This window comes from Coffea arabica, chromosome 7e (assembly GCF_036785885.1).
Source record: "Coffea arabica cultivar ET-39 chromosome 7e, Coffea Arabica ET-39 HiFi, whole genome shotgun sequence".
NCBI classification, from domain to species: domain Eukaryota; kingdom Viridiplantae; phylum Streptophyta; class Magnoliopsida; order Gentianales; family Rubiaceae; genus Coffea; species Coffea arabica.
Window position 1 is genome coordinate 18059085 of NC_092323.1, and position 15809 is coordinate 18074893.

Below are 15809 nucleotides of genomic sequence, written 5' to 3' on the forward strand. Positions count from 1 at the left end.
TTGTGATGTTACGTATATGAGATAAAAAAAAAAGCAGTTGAAAATTATGTTTATAATGTAGGTAGGATAATATTTGTAAATTTGTTTCTCAAATTATACAATCCAAATAGGATAATATTTGTAATTCAACATCAGTATTTCATAGTGTATATATTAAAAAGATAAATGTCACTTGCATACCTTGAAAACATAAAAAAATCAAAAATCAAATAGAGATCAACCGCACACCAAAATTTCAAATAGATTAGTTCAGGAAGGTTAAGTTAAAATTAATGTTGCAAACTTTGTACTTGCATCAAGATAATTAGGCACACAAGATAGATTATAAATTGGTAATATTTGACATGACAACACAAATTATATCCATTTTACATGTCATACATTTAGATTCGCTCATTTGGGTTAAAAAATCTTTACACTGTGGGCATAAAAAAAATTAATCTTTTAACTTATGCATTTCTATTGTTAAGGAATCTCAAAATACTTCCCAATTACAAAACGATAGATGTAAGATTAGTTTCTTGTGTTTTTGTATTACATAACTGATGAGAACATGAAGATTTTGATTTCTTTCAAGTACAAGAAAATTCATTTTACAAGTTTTCACATTCCAATGATGGTTGATGGTGCAATCGGGCTCGAGAATCATTGAAGATCCAGCCCCGTGTCATGCTTATTTCTTGTTATCATTTATTTAATTGAGTTTTTAGCAATGTTAGTTGTTAATTAGAGTTAATTTGAGAGTTAAGTAAGTTGTTTGAATTAGGGAATAAAGGCTAAGGTCATGTTGACCATAGTTAAGCCAATTTGAGTTAATTAGTTTCCTATTCTAGAGTTTTAGGAAAGTAGTTAATTGATTCCAAATTTATTTAAGAAGTTGTGTCAAGTTTGGAAGTCAAGTCAAACAAGAAAACTTGTATTGTTTCAAATTTAGATTAGGGTTTTGAGTCTTGTAAGGCTATAAATAGCCAACTTTATTTAACTATTCGAAACATGATATTGAAGATGAATTAATAAAAATAGAGTTGTCTTCTTTTATGGAGTTCCTTGATGGAAAAGAAAAAGAAAAAAATGACTGTTCATGAGGGTCGAGTTCACATCATCTGGTATCAGAGTTTCGGCTTTTGATTCAGGTTAATATCCTTTTCTTTTCTTTTTTTTCTATTTATTTTTCTATCGAAACCCTAGCCGCCTTTTGATTTAAAAAGAAAAAAAAATTTGATTCTTGTTTTTTTTTTTTGATTTTATCACTTGAGTCTAACCTACCCCCTTGATTGATCGAGGTTGGAATTTCTTGGTGTGATTACGCTCTTGAAAATAGGTTTTTCAAGGGTTTAACTCCCATTAAATTTCTTCCAAGTGAAGTCGTTACCTTGTGTCGAGTCGTCAAAAACAACCAAAAGAAAATGGGATATTGTTCACGGAGGCACTGCTCATAGGTACTGTTCACTACTGTAGCATACTGTAGCAGTACTGTTCATCCGAATTTTTTTTTCCCCTTGTGTTTGGTTCTTGTTGTTCTTGCTTCTTGTAGTTGGTTTGGTAATTTCTTGAAGTTCTTGGATTGCATAGTGGGTCCTTGGAAAAAATCTTGATATTTTGAAAACTCTAAAAGTCATCCTCTTGAATCTTGAAGTGTGGCTACCTTTTTTGGTTCCCAAATCTTGATTGATTTTCAAATCTTGATTGATTTCCAATCAAAGACCCATTCCTACATTTTAGCCACCACCTCTCCTACTTTTTAGGATTTTTCTTAGCCCATTCATTTTATCTTTACTTTCGGCCATCTCTTCCTATATTTTAGGGAATTAGCCACCACTGGTCACCCCTTTTTAGGAGAACAATTCGGACACACAAAAACAAGAAAAGGCAGCATTGCACTGGATTTGAAAATTGAGAGTGATTTGAAATCTTATTTCCACATTCTTGATTTCTAATTCTTGTTAGATTTGGTTCATATTATTAGCTGTCCAAATCCAAAAATACACTTAGGTAACCTTCACAAAATAGCAATTTGCTTTCCAAAAGTGAATCCAAGAATCAAGCAAACTAAACTTCCAAATTCCAACCAAGTACAATTAGATTGACAAATGGAGCATGTATAATGGTTCGTGTTCATAATCAAGTTGAGTTGGCGACATGCTTCTTAGATTGCATATATCAAGACATTCTCCGAGTTACTCCTTTGTAAGCAAGCACTCGATTTGAGAACAAATCATCTTTCAGGAGGAGGGGAATGATGAGAACATGAAGATTTGGATTCCTTTCAAATCCAAGAAAATTCATTTTACAAGTCTTTACATTCCAATGATAGTTGATGGTGCAATCGGGCCCGAGAATCATTGAAGATCCAACCCCATGTCATGCTTATTTCTTGTTATCATTTATTTAATTGAGTTTTCAGCAATGTTAGTTGTTAATTAGAGTTAATTTGAGAGTTAACTAAGTTGTTTGAATTAGGGAATAAAGGCTAAGGTCATGTTGACCATAGTTAAGCCAATTTGAGTTAGTTAGTTTCATATTCTAGTTGAATTAGAGTTTTAGAAAAGTAATTAATTGCTTCCAAATTTGTTTAGGAAGTTGTGTCAAGTTTGGAAGTCAAGTCAAATAAGGAAACTTGTATTGTTTCCAATTTAAATTAGGGTTTTGAGTCTTGTAAGACTATAAATAGCCAACTTTATTTAACTATTCAATATATGATATTGAAGATGAATTAATAAAAAGAGAATTGTCTCCTTTTATGGAGTTCCTTAATGGAACTTGAGTTTTTTCTTGAACTGTATCAAGTATTTAGCTTGGATACTTGTGGTGTTCAAGATAAGATGATTACATCATCTTATTTTTTTTTTCAAGCCAATAACCAATCCACTAGGTTTCTAGAGACAGGTTCTCTTTAGATCTAGCAAGGTAGTTATTGTTCCATAACCTGATCAAGATAGATTCTTCCGTTGCCTGATCGATTCATTTCTTCAAGACAGGTTTTGGTACCAGATGATACGAACTGGACCCAACAAGAACCTGTCTTGAAGAACCGAATCGATCAGGCAGCGGAAGGATCTATCTTGATCAGATTATGGAGCAATAACTACCTTACTAGATCTAAAGAGAACCCGTCTCTAAAAACCTAGTGGATTGGTTATTGGTTTGAAAAAAAATAAGATGATGTGGTCATCTTACCTTGAACACCACAAGTATCCAAGCTAAATACTTGATACAGTTCAAGAAAAAAACTCAAGTTCCATCAAGGAACTCCATAAAAGGAGACAACTCTCTTTTTATTAATTCATCTTCAACACCATATATTAAATAGTTAAATAAAGTTGGCTATTTATAGTCTTACACGACTCAAAACCCTAATCTAAATTGGAAACAATACAAGTTTCCTTATTTGACTTGACTTCCAAACTTGACACAACTTCCTAAACAAATTTGGAAGTAATTAATTACTTTCCTAAAACTCTAATTCAACTAGAATAGGAAACTAACTAACTCACATTGGCTTAACTATGGTCAACATGACCTTAGCCTTTATTCCCTAATTCAAACAACTTACTTAACTCTCAAATTAACTCTAATTAACAACTAACATTGCTGAAAACGCAATTAAATAAATGATAACAAGAAATAAGCATGACACGGGGTTGGATCTTCAATGATTCTCGAGCCCAATTGCACCATCAACCATCATTGGAATGTGAAGACTTGTAAAATGAATTTTCTTGGACTTGAAAGAAATCCAAATCTTCATGTTCTCATCAATAACCAAACATTATTTCTACGTATTGCATAGTAGTTCTCTATTTTTCAAATAATCTTGTTATGTAAGTATGGAGTAGCTATTACTTTTTCATGCGGTCATTCGCACAATATTTGTCAGATTGAAGTACTTTTTGATTACTGAATTGTATTTTACTTGCATTTCTATTTAGGTTTATAAGAGGGTGAAGAACATGTTTCTATCTTGATCAGAGATGGGCTTAATACAGTGGAGCTTGTGAGGTTATAAAACATGCCTAACAAAAAAACCAATGGGGAAGACCTAAGATATTCAAAGTGGCTAGAAAGATCAAGAAATGCAAAATTACAATTAGTGAGTGGAGCAAGAGAGTAAAGAACAATGTAGGATTCAAAATCTATCAATTACAAACGCCTATATAAGTGGCCAAGAGCTCTAACAGTTTGCACAGAAAATGGTGAAACTACTGGGTTAAAATCCAGTTTAGTAACAAATATAGAAATGAAGAGATATTTTGATCTAGAAAGCTATGATAAAGTAGGTTTATGTGAAATGAGGTTTCTGTGAAAAGGTAGGCATAGCTTCGAATGTAGTAGCTGAACTTAGCTGAACTTTGGGCTATGATACATGGTTTGAGACTTGCCTATGCAAAAGGATACAAGAAAGTAGTTTTGGAGTCTGATTCTAAAACGAGCATCAATCTAGTTCAAGAAGAAGACAACATAAGCATACATTTCAATCTTCTTTCTCAGGTCAAAATGCTACTCGATCAAAATTGGGTATGTAAGATCTAGCACATTTAGAGAGAGAGAGAGAGAGGAACTACTATATAGACTGGCTAGCAAAGAGAAGCATCAATATGGATACAGATTCTGCTTATTACTCAGAACCACTAGATGAACTCAGGCAATTAATAGGAAATGATGTACTGGGAATAACTACCCCACGTTCTGTTAGTGTAAATAGATGCTAGGCTAGTTTAGCCTCCCCAAGAGCCAAAAAAATACTGCAAAGTGTTATTGCTAGAAGGAAAAGGAAAAGAATCACTAGTGTGCAAGAAATGAATAGAGAGTAGTGTAATTTTTGAGTAGGATATCGTAAGAGAGATATGTGACTTTTACGAGAACATCTACACAACATCACTGCCATGTGATTTTAAGGAGGTGCTAAATGATGTCTTTCATACAATCTCAAGACAAATGAAAGAAACATTGATAGAACAATGAAATAGAATGAAGATAGAGTGGGCCGGTTTTAATGCATCATAGCAAGGAGCTAGCATGGGGATGTCTCCTTTCTTTTTTAAAAAATTCTAGCGTACAATTAGTAAGGATGTATGGATGCAATTCATAGCCTTGTATTCTTGATGTTTCAAAATGAAATTTTTGATCACTTCAATTCCTAAATTAGATGCTTTAGCCTAGTGAGCTGCAAATCCATTTGTTTGTGTGATTTTATATCAAAAAAATTTATTTCCAAACTAGGATTAAAATTATTCTTTCTAAACATGGTTAGGTAAAGAATTTTTCTAGAGTTAAACTACAAACAAATAATTAACATATTACATTACTATAATTAATAAATAACATATTACATTGCTAGATTGGACTGGCTCAATAACTTTTTAAAATAGAATTACTGGTTCAAAATGATTAATCGAAAGCTATCAATAGCCTAACGGGTCCAAGCATATATATCACTTCATTTCCCATCTTTCTACCAATGTATGATTTCAAATATGAGGTTTCAATACTCACGCCCCTCTTATGACTTTTGCATTCTCGCAAAATCCTATAGTAATTCAAACTATTCACTCATTCGTTCATGAATTCTAGAGGTGGCTTGTAAGGAATTTAGAGGTAACCTCTGTCCGACATATGATACTTAGCTCCTTAGGTTCTAGAGATGGCCCTCATTGAGCATGGCACTTAGCCCCATATAGCAATTAACTCCTTGCACTCCATTGCATAGTTGGAACCATAATACCACTTGACTCCAAACTTACCTGCACAAAAACCATACAAACTTTGCTCTGATACTATTTGTAACCCCCGGATCCACTAGGTTGGCCAAATAACTTTTTGAACTAAAATTATGAGGTCAAAATAATTAATTCAAAGTTATCAACAACCCAAGGAACCTGGGCATATATATCACTTAATTTTTCATCTTCCCATTGATTGGGATTTCGGATATGGGGTCTCACATTTCTTTTTTCTTGAAAGGCTTTGTTTGGCTCAAGAGCATGTGAGATATAACGAACCAAATCATAGAGAAAAGTGAAACCAAGTATTGCAAAATCGTTAACAAATTTTAGATAAGAATTATAAAATGAGATATGAATTACCTTGCACTTGATTTGTTGTTTCTTGAGGAATTGTCATCTTTTTTTAAAAAAAGTTTCTAGCAGTGGAAGAATAGAATTTAGAACCAGGGAGGGAATAAGGGATTTTATTTCATTATTCAGCTAAAATAAATCATTATCTTTTTTTAACTAAGGGTGCGTTTGGTAAAACTAAAGTTTGAAAATTGAAAATTGAAAATTGAAATTTGAATCCACGGAGTTATTCAACTGAATTGTTAAATACTAAATCTGATACATTTCATTAGAGTGTACATCACATTAAGTAATAAGTGAATTGTTTATCACTAATTTTTTGGAGTAAGTTTTGTCCAGAAAAATTTAGTGTCATTTAATTAATTTAGATATTCAATTTTTTGTTGTCAATGCATCTAAACATGTTAATCTGAATACAATAAATTTAAGTACTGAATTGGATTATCAAACAGATCCTAAACCCAGTAGCATCCTGGCATTCTAGTTGTTTCTTCAGACAATGAAACAAGTTCCTCCAGAGATTTCGCCATCTATGGTATGATCCTTTTAGTGTATTGTGTCCCAATTTCACATCCATCCATGGTATGTTCTTTTCAATCTACTGTGCCACCTGTGATCATACCAAAGTCTTTTTGTCTAAAGAAACAACTAGATCACCTGTGGTGTTTTTGTGAATTTCCTTCCGGATCCATCTTCTATGAGTGTTTAGGGCTTGAGGGTTTTGGATTTGAGTTCATGGGCTCCTTATGACAATTATTATCATCTGATAGCACTTTATCTAATATTTACTCTTGGGCTAAGGTCTGTTTCACAATGTTTTTGGTAGTTATGGATAAAGGAATTTTATTTGACCTCTTAGCTAACATCCAATGTAACTACCCAACATGGTCCTTATGTACAAGGGATAAATTGGTTGCCAACCTAATATTTACGAGTGTTTTGAAAATCAAACTAAATCAATTGATTTGACTGGTTGAACAACGAATCAGTTATGATACCAGTTAGATTCTCTATCAAACCTCGAAAGTCAATTGAACCAATTAAATTTAGTCAAGAATCAATTAAGCTTGTCAAAATTGATGAAAATCAAATAGTTCAAATAATTTCACTAATTTTGTTCTTTTTTTAATATTTTTGTTTCACCCAAGTTAGAGTAAATAGCAAAAATGGTCACTAAAATATTTAAAATAGCACAATTTGGTCACTTAACTTTTTTGACCAAAAACGTCACTCAATTCATTCAAATGATATTTGGGTCATTTCATCAATTTTAACTGCTAAACCAACTAGAAAGAACAACACTTAATGTGTCAATGTAGGTTATTTGGAACAAAAATTATTGGTGCACAAATTTTTTTCAAAAAACACCCCAAACCTCAGGGATTGATACATATTTTGGCCAAATGTCAAATGAAATAAATGTAATTTACCCAAAAAAGAGCCCCACTAGCACCATCACCTCTTTCTGCTTCTCCACCATCACTCTTCCACCACCTAACCCAACCTCCTCCTTCCCACGTATAGGGATGGTAGCAGGTCAAATATTCTCAAAAATCCCTCTTGCCAAACTCAAACCCGCATATCTAAATTTTTTACCAAACACTATCGGATAACCCTATAGATTTTAACTTCTATTACTGAATCCTGTCACTCTTGAGTTCAAATTATTTATCAGGTACCCTTTACCCGCTAATTTAAATGCTTCAAAAAAAGTAATTAATTATTATCAAACTAAAATTAATAGATACATAATGTTAAAATCAATACATTATGGTAAATTCTAATCTTTTGTAGAGTCATACAACCTACAAGAGAGGAATTCATCGTTTTATGAAGGGTAAAATGCTGCACCGGATCTTCTCTCACACTCTTTGTGCCACTCTCTATTCCACTTTTTAGTATATTACTATTTCTCTTTTATAAATATCATAATTTAATTCTTTTTTGTTTTCTTAAAATTTAACAGCTATTAACTGAGTAAAAAATAAATACAACAGTCTCAAAAAATAAGATATAATAGAAAATTTTAAAATATAGCAAATTTTCATTAAAAAATCTCATTTTTGTGTATTTTGATATTTTGAGTTTGTTAAATTTTGTCTATTACTCTACAAATAGTTGTTGGATTTTAAGAAAATAAAAAATAATTAAAATACGATATTTATAAAGGAGAAATAGCGATTTAATAAAAAGTAGGATAGAGACTGGCATAGGGAGTGAAACAGAAAATCCATTATTGTAATTTACATATGTATGTGTGTGTGTGCGCATCAAATTATCCATCAGTTGTCCTTTATCAAATACCAAATCCTAGCGGATTACCCGTCAATCATCTAATCGGATTAACCATCGAGCCAAGTACCCACGGGTATCAAATTTTATCCTACCTATTGCCATCCCTACCCATGTATCCCTACTACTATGGTCTCACACCACCATTACCCTTATTCCTTCTCTCTTTTGTCCTCTCTCTTACCTTATTTTCTCTTCCCTCGTTTTCTCCTCCCTCTTTTATCCATCTCTTCCATGACTATATTTGGTCATAACTATATCATGACTATATCGGATCATAACTAGATCTAGTCATGGATCACGGATGCCTTGCTATATGGTCACGGAAAAGGTGTTAAAAGAGAGAGGTAAGGAAGAGAAAGTAGAGGGAAGAGAAGAGGGAGGGAAAGAGGTTTGGGATAGGAGGGGGAGGAAAAAATGAAAGATGAGAGAAGAAGTAGTCGGAATGAAGAGAAAGGGTGAAAAAAGTGGCAAGAGTGGGGTTAAGGGGTGCTGATGGGATGGGAAAGGTCGAGAGAGCAATTAGGTGGCACATTTGCGACAAAAAGTTTAGGCCAATCAATTTTTTAAAATTTTTTGGCCCTTGAAAACCTACCCTAGCAGGTCAAGCATGCTTCTTTTTGATGCATTTAGTAGAGGATAAGCCAAAAGGTTCATTTTAAAGAATTAAGCAATCTTTTTGGGGAAAAAAAGTAAGTGACCAAATCGTACTGTTTTAAATAGTTTAGTGACTATTTTAATCGATAGATGTCGAGCCTGTACAATTTAAAATACCTATTCAATAAAAATACAAATTTTGTATATAGCAGTGAGTACGGTCGAATTCACAGGGATTGGAGAAAATTTGTTTCTTTTAGAGCCTAGAGGAAGGGGGATTTTTATAAAAATGAGAATAATTAAACAACCCAAATAAAAAGGCCTAACTAATAATTTATTAAAAATGAAACAATAATAAATAAACTCTAGCCAAGAAATAATTTCGGAGATGGTTCACTCAATTGATCATTGATGCAATCATAATATTATTTACTCACTCATAAACAAATTATAACTGTCAAACAAGCAATAATAATCAATTTCTCCTTACTGTATTGGTGATTAAGGTGCGCCAGTTAACCACTACTCTAATCAAGAACTAACTCTAGGTACGACGTTAGAGTTCAATTCCTCAATTGCTTTAAGAATTAGAGAAGTTATGTTTTAACCAAATAACACGCTACGAGAATTATTTTAAATTAGCTCATATGTCCTCTGAAACAAATCCAATCATGTCAGTTATCACTATTTTAAAGTAATTAAATAATTACGAATTTAACTAATCTAATTAGTTTTAGGTTATTAGATTGAACTAAATATCGGGAGCCCTTGATATTCAAGCAAAATAATAACTATAAGAAAGTAAATCCAAGAACATACGAATACCAATAAATAAAATAAATAAATATAATCTATTCGATCTCATAATTTAAGCTGAACCAAATCCTCTGTTGTTTCTTGACTAGAATGAGAAATTAGTTCATCTCTGTTGAAGAAATCCCGCGCAAATTAGTCGAATTAATTGATATGACTATCCTCCAAAAATGAGATAAAGTATCACAAGAAAGAAAAGAAGAAAGAACGTTGGTTCTTGTTTCTTTCCAAAAAAAAAAGATACCTCTTGATGTTCCGAGAAAGAAAAGATAAAGAAACAAAAATATGCCTCCTTGTTCCGTTTCCTACTACTACCAAACTACTACTACTTCTCAATGAAATCAATTGACAACAAGTCATATCTCTTATCCGATAAAAAAGAAAAGTACTAATAGATAAATAGACTAATATCCTAGTAGGAGTAGACGACTCTCCATCCGATGGAACATCTGATTCTTGCAACTAATTCGGAACTTGGGGATCACATACCAAACCTTGAGCTTCCCAGATCTGCAGAGTTATACTTCCACATGCCCACACTAAACAGCATAAAAGTCTAGTGAAAATCACGTCTTTAATCCCCTTTTTGCTCCAAATTTCTATGACCAACACCAATTATCAAAAATAAGTAGAATCTACCAATTAACGCAATATTTGGTAAAATAAAAGAGGGAAACAATCATAAAATTAATAACAAAAATGCAACCTATCATTAATCATTTACTCTCCAAATTATTCAATACTGAAATAAATTTAAAACGATTAACATTTGAACTGGGGTTGAACCGTCTACTAGAAGTTGATCCGGTTCACTCTTGGATCCGAGTTAGAAACATTGGTTTTTACTAGGCATTCAAAATCAATACTTTGATGATTTATATGCTAAAAGCCACAAATTTCTTGTCTTCCTGTAATACCACTATACTACTAAAACAACTATTAACCAATGCTAATAATATTAATATTTAATACTAAATTTACATTCATCCAAAATCTCGACACAAATATACTGAACATTCTCATCGGCTAAGTACAAATTTTTAACCACTCCTTTGAAGTTCTTAATAATCGAATTCAATTAGTCAAATTCAATTATTTTTATACCAGAAAAGTTTAAAAAATAATGTGTAAGCTAGTAAGTACAATATGAATCGTGTGTGTAGATGTAGTACAAGATTCTCTTAAATTTGAAAGCAAATCTTTTACTTAAGATATGTACAAATACTAAAAGGATTTTTGTGAAATCTACGCAAACTCAATTAAATAAACAAAAATCCACGATTATCTACCCTTAACTTGATAAACAGTTACTATTGTTAGCAAAATACCATCCTTACTTCCCCTATTAAATTTGCATATACGATTTGTTTAATCTTGACACAGCAATAACCTCAAGTTGAAAATACAACAATATAATCTTGATTTTAAAACCTCCTAACTTAGTCATGGGAATATGTTGAGATAAAATTAAATCCTCCGTCAACCGCTCACTTTCTTGGAGGATAAAAAATAACACTTGATAAGGACCCAATCTCTCCAAATATTAATTTGGTTCACACCTTCTTCAACTTTTATTTGGGTTCAAGGCATCCAAATTGGACTTTAGGTTCATGACATAACGCATGAATTCCAATGGCTCTGCCTAAGGAACACTGTACTTGTAGTTCAAGTTTCAATTATCAGATTGCAAAACCTCTTGTTTGCTTGTTAAAAGGAGCTCATCCTAGACATGAATCCAAGCAGAATAACTCGTCCAAAAGTGTGTTAAATATGAAATGCAAAAGATTCCTTAAAGTTCCAAGATTGCAGGAATGTTTGCACTAAGTCAATTTAAAATGGGGCGGGGAGAATTGAGTTGCACGGTAAGACGGAAGGGATTGTAAGTAGAAAGTTCTGAATTCAAAACCTCCTATTTAACAAAAAAAAAAAAAAACTAAAATAGAGCAAATTTTTCCGATGTCTCAGAAATCAGAATTCTAGTAAAAGTAATACGAAGTCATTGCAGACCTGAATAAACATACATAACTATAGCAATCAATTTGAGATAACGATGCCTTTGGATAGTTCATTTAATTACTAGCTAAGTCAAACATTTAATGCCAGCCCTTTTATTTAATATTTCACTATTTCATTCAAAATTGATGTGACGTAGTTGAATTTCACTGTATAATCCAATCCAGAAGTCTTAAATATTAGCTACAAAGGTAGCTTACAGAACCCTTTTGAAATAGAACTATTTTTTAAAATAAAAAAAAAACCTTGGTTAACTTTGACCATAAATTATCATGTTTAAACACTGATTTAGGCACAAATAATGAGAGTCATTACCACCGTACCCGCATGCATGCATCGTTATTCAGGGCTATTCAATAAAAACCCACGAACTACTGTGCCCACCAATGTTTCATGTTAAACAATTTAAGCTTTAAGCATACTCGGATCGAATACAAACCGAGGAAAGGTATTACTTTATAAATTTTTTGTGAGAGGAAAAGTATTACTTTATGAAGGATATTTTTTGAAATTTCTAATTTTTCAAAGAGGAAAGGATAAGTTTCTAAGCTATAGGAGGCAATGTTCCCTACCTACCCTTAACTTTTGATCCTACTAATACTGCTAGGATGTGTTTAGATAGGGAGTTATTTGAGAATAAAATTTTTACCCTATTATAAGCATAATTCTCAATTACCCTTTTATATTTCTAATTAACTCATTACCTATTATATACCTCACATCAAAAAAAACGTTACAATATTATTCTAAAAGTATTTTCCAAATAATCTTCAATCCAAATATGCTTAACTCTTCACATCTTCTATTTTGTAGATTTAACTGGTACAACATTATATATATATCATGAATATACAAGCTATTAATATTTAAAAAAATATAAGGGTACTTAATTGCACTAAATTCTCTTTTCTTTGAGTATTGCAACACTTTATCGCACTAAAAATAAAGAATTTAAACTTTGCCCTAGTATTATTCCGGTCATGAAAAGAATGACATAAATCCTTTACATTCAATAGCACGAACCGAGCATTCTTTATGGCGAGTAATGTGTAGATTTCCATCTTAGGGGGGGAGTAAAATGCTACTACTGTCAAACTTCAGGGAGCTAGTTGTAATTAAACCAATATGATTGGATAGCACAAATTAAAACTAGCCTGCAATTTTTCTTTTTGAGGGTAACTAGCCTACAATATAATGTAGTCAAGTGTTATTTACCCTCTTGTTTTCACAAAATAAAATATGATTTTATTAACGCATGTCCAATAAACACTCATTAACAGAAGATTTAAGTATTAAATTTTGTATAAGAAAAGGTGCAGTTAATTTGAAAAAACATTTAAATGGAAAATGTGCAATAATTGTGATTATCTATATTTGCATAGTAAATTAATTATAATTTAAATATATTAACGGAATAATCCAATAAAAAGAAAAGTCTAGGTCGGTATTAAATGATCTTGTCATTATTCCATGGTCATCACGTGCCAGCAATCACGCTTTCATCCAGTCTGACCAAAATAGTGAATAATTTAGTATTCTCTCAGATCTCAGACTAGTACGAAAAGGCCTTAATGGCTAAGAAGCGATCAAGTGGAATGCACGTCTTTGTCCGTCTCAGAATATTTTCTTTTCTGCATGCTTTTGGTCTCCACGACGTGGACTTAATGCACCGTCCGCAATTGGACGCAACTCAAAGAATTGCCATTGGACGTTCTGGGACCCACCTGATACGGATGTCAGTGATATGTTTAAGGGATAATTTCATAAACTTCCCTTTTTTTTTTTTTTTTTTTTGTGTAACGGATAATTTTAGAAATCTCCCTTGAGGTTTTTTTTATCAATTTCATTTAGCTCCATCGAAGTTTTAAAAATTACACATACCTCTTTTTTTTTATTTAAAATAACATTACTATCCTTAAATATTTTAATGATATACCCTTAAAAATGATATTTTCTTATTTGGTATGCTTGTACTTAGATTGAGTTCTAAAATTATGTTTTCGTTCTTATTCCTTTTTTTTTAAGTTTTACCAATAAAATTGTAGAACTATTACTATTTCTTTTAGTTTCTATTATAAATGTTGAGCTACTAATTTTTTTTTACTAGTTAACTATATATGTAATCCAATGTTTTTTGCTGATCTTTGTTTTCTATTTTTTTCGGTATCAAAACTAACAATAAATTAAAAAGAAATGGCCCAAAACTGCTATTAAATTATGATAATTTCACTATTTAAAAAATTCATGAACTCTAAAAAAATTATTTGACATTTTCTTTTCTATCTTGTAAATCTAAATTCATGACAAAATACCATTAAAGGTATCCTAGTATAGTGATAAAATTATTATTGTAATTGTTTATCAAATAGTATATATGAACATGAAAAATTTGGCACATTTTCCTTATAATTATACTAAATAATCTTAAAATTTTATAAGAAAGTAAATTAAAACTCATTACACGAGGGCGTTTTTGGATATTCATTTAAATATTTGACCAAGTCAATATTATTTTAAGATTAATTACTAAAACTATCAAATCAAGGGAGATATGTGTAATTTGGCAAATCCTATAGGAACTCAGTAAAATTGTCAGAAACCTCTTTGAACTAATTCCAAATACTAATAACGTGTCTCCTTCACACTTGGTGTGTGAACTAAAAATATAGTTTTGAGTTCTGACTGTACGTGTTATCATAGTTATTATCTTCAAAGACAAATTGGTATCACGAATTAATATCTTAGTACTTCCAATTCCAAGTTTTTCTTTTCTATTGGTATTAACTATTTTATTTAGGGCATTATTTTAAAATTAGATCATTTCATAGACTCTATCTACATGCAACTTTTTTTAATGGCAAATCCTGTATACATGAGGTAGGATACCAGTCCATATTTTATTAATTTAATAATAATAACAATAAAGAAGTTACAAGTTTGAGAGGGGCTAGGCTTGACCTCCAGAAAGAAAAACTATTGCTGCATACAAATAAGGAGTATCACTCTCTTACATTGTAGTTAGTGCTGCAAACGAGTTGAGTCGAGTCGAATTTTGACCTAATCGAGTCGAGTCTTGATTTAATTTTATTGAACTCGAACTCAAGCTCGAGCTCAACGAGCTGACAATTTAAAGCTCGAGCTCGAACTTTAAAAAAATAAAAAATAATTATTTTATTTTTTAAAAAATAAATAAAATAATATTTTTTTCTTAATAAATAATAAAATATTAAGGATATATATGTAATTTTACTATTAAAATAAAAAGAAATATATACTTAAAATAAAAAATATATATATATATACTCGAGCTCGCGAGCCTAACAAGTTTAATATTTTGAGCTCGAATTCGAGCTCGAGCCAACTCGAGCTCGAGTCGAACTTGACTCGAACTGCTCACGAGCGGCTCGGTTCGTTTGCAACACTAATTGTAGTCCTAATAAATGTTAATTGTAAACTGTCTAATAGTAATGATGCATTTACTGTTGAAGGCCTTGCATAAGCGAAAAAACCTCCTCACCAGACGCAAAACATTTCATAAAAGGGCATCTTGCCAACGCACCAGAAGTAACCAACCAATTGAACCAATAACTGCGAATCAACTTCAACCTGAAAAGGACTCAACTTTCCTCTCAAGACTCAACTAAAGGCCATGAACATGAAGTAAAGATAAACGCTCCGCCATTATTACATCTTCCTCGCCAAACTCTTTATAAAAAGCAAAAATCATTTTGCTTTCAAAATCTCGAAGTCCACATGCAACTTTTCGAACGTTACATGACTTCTTAGAGTCGGTGTTGGTTCTCCATTGTTTAAGATGAAAAATGCCAAATGGCGCGTCACGCGGTCCCTCCAGAGTTGCAACAGCTTGCACTTCTGTTCTGTTTCCCAGCTCGTCCTCCTACTCGATGAAGTTGAAAATACAAAATTGCCCTTTTAACTGTTCTCGTAACGCTTGAAAATTTTTTTTTAAAAACCTTTACTAACAGTTTGGTAAAAATGTACCTATAACAATTTATATGC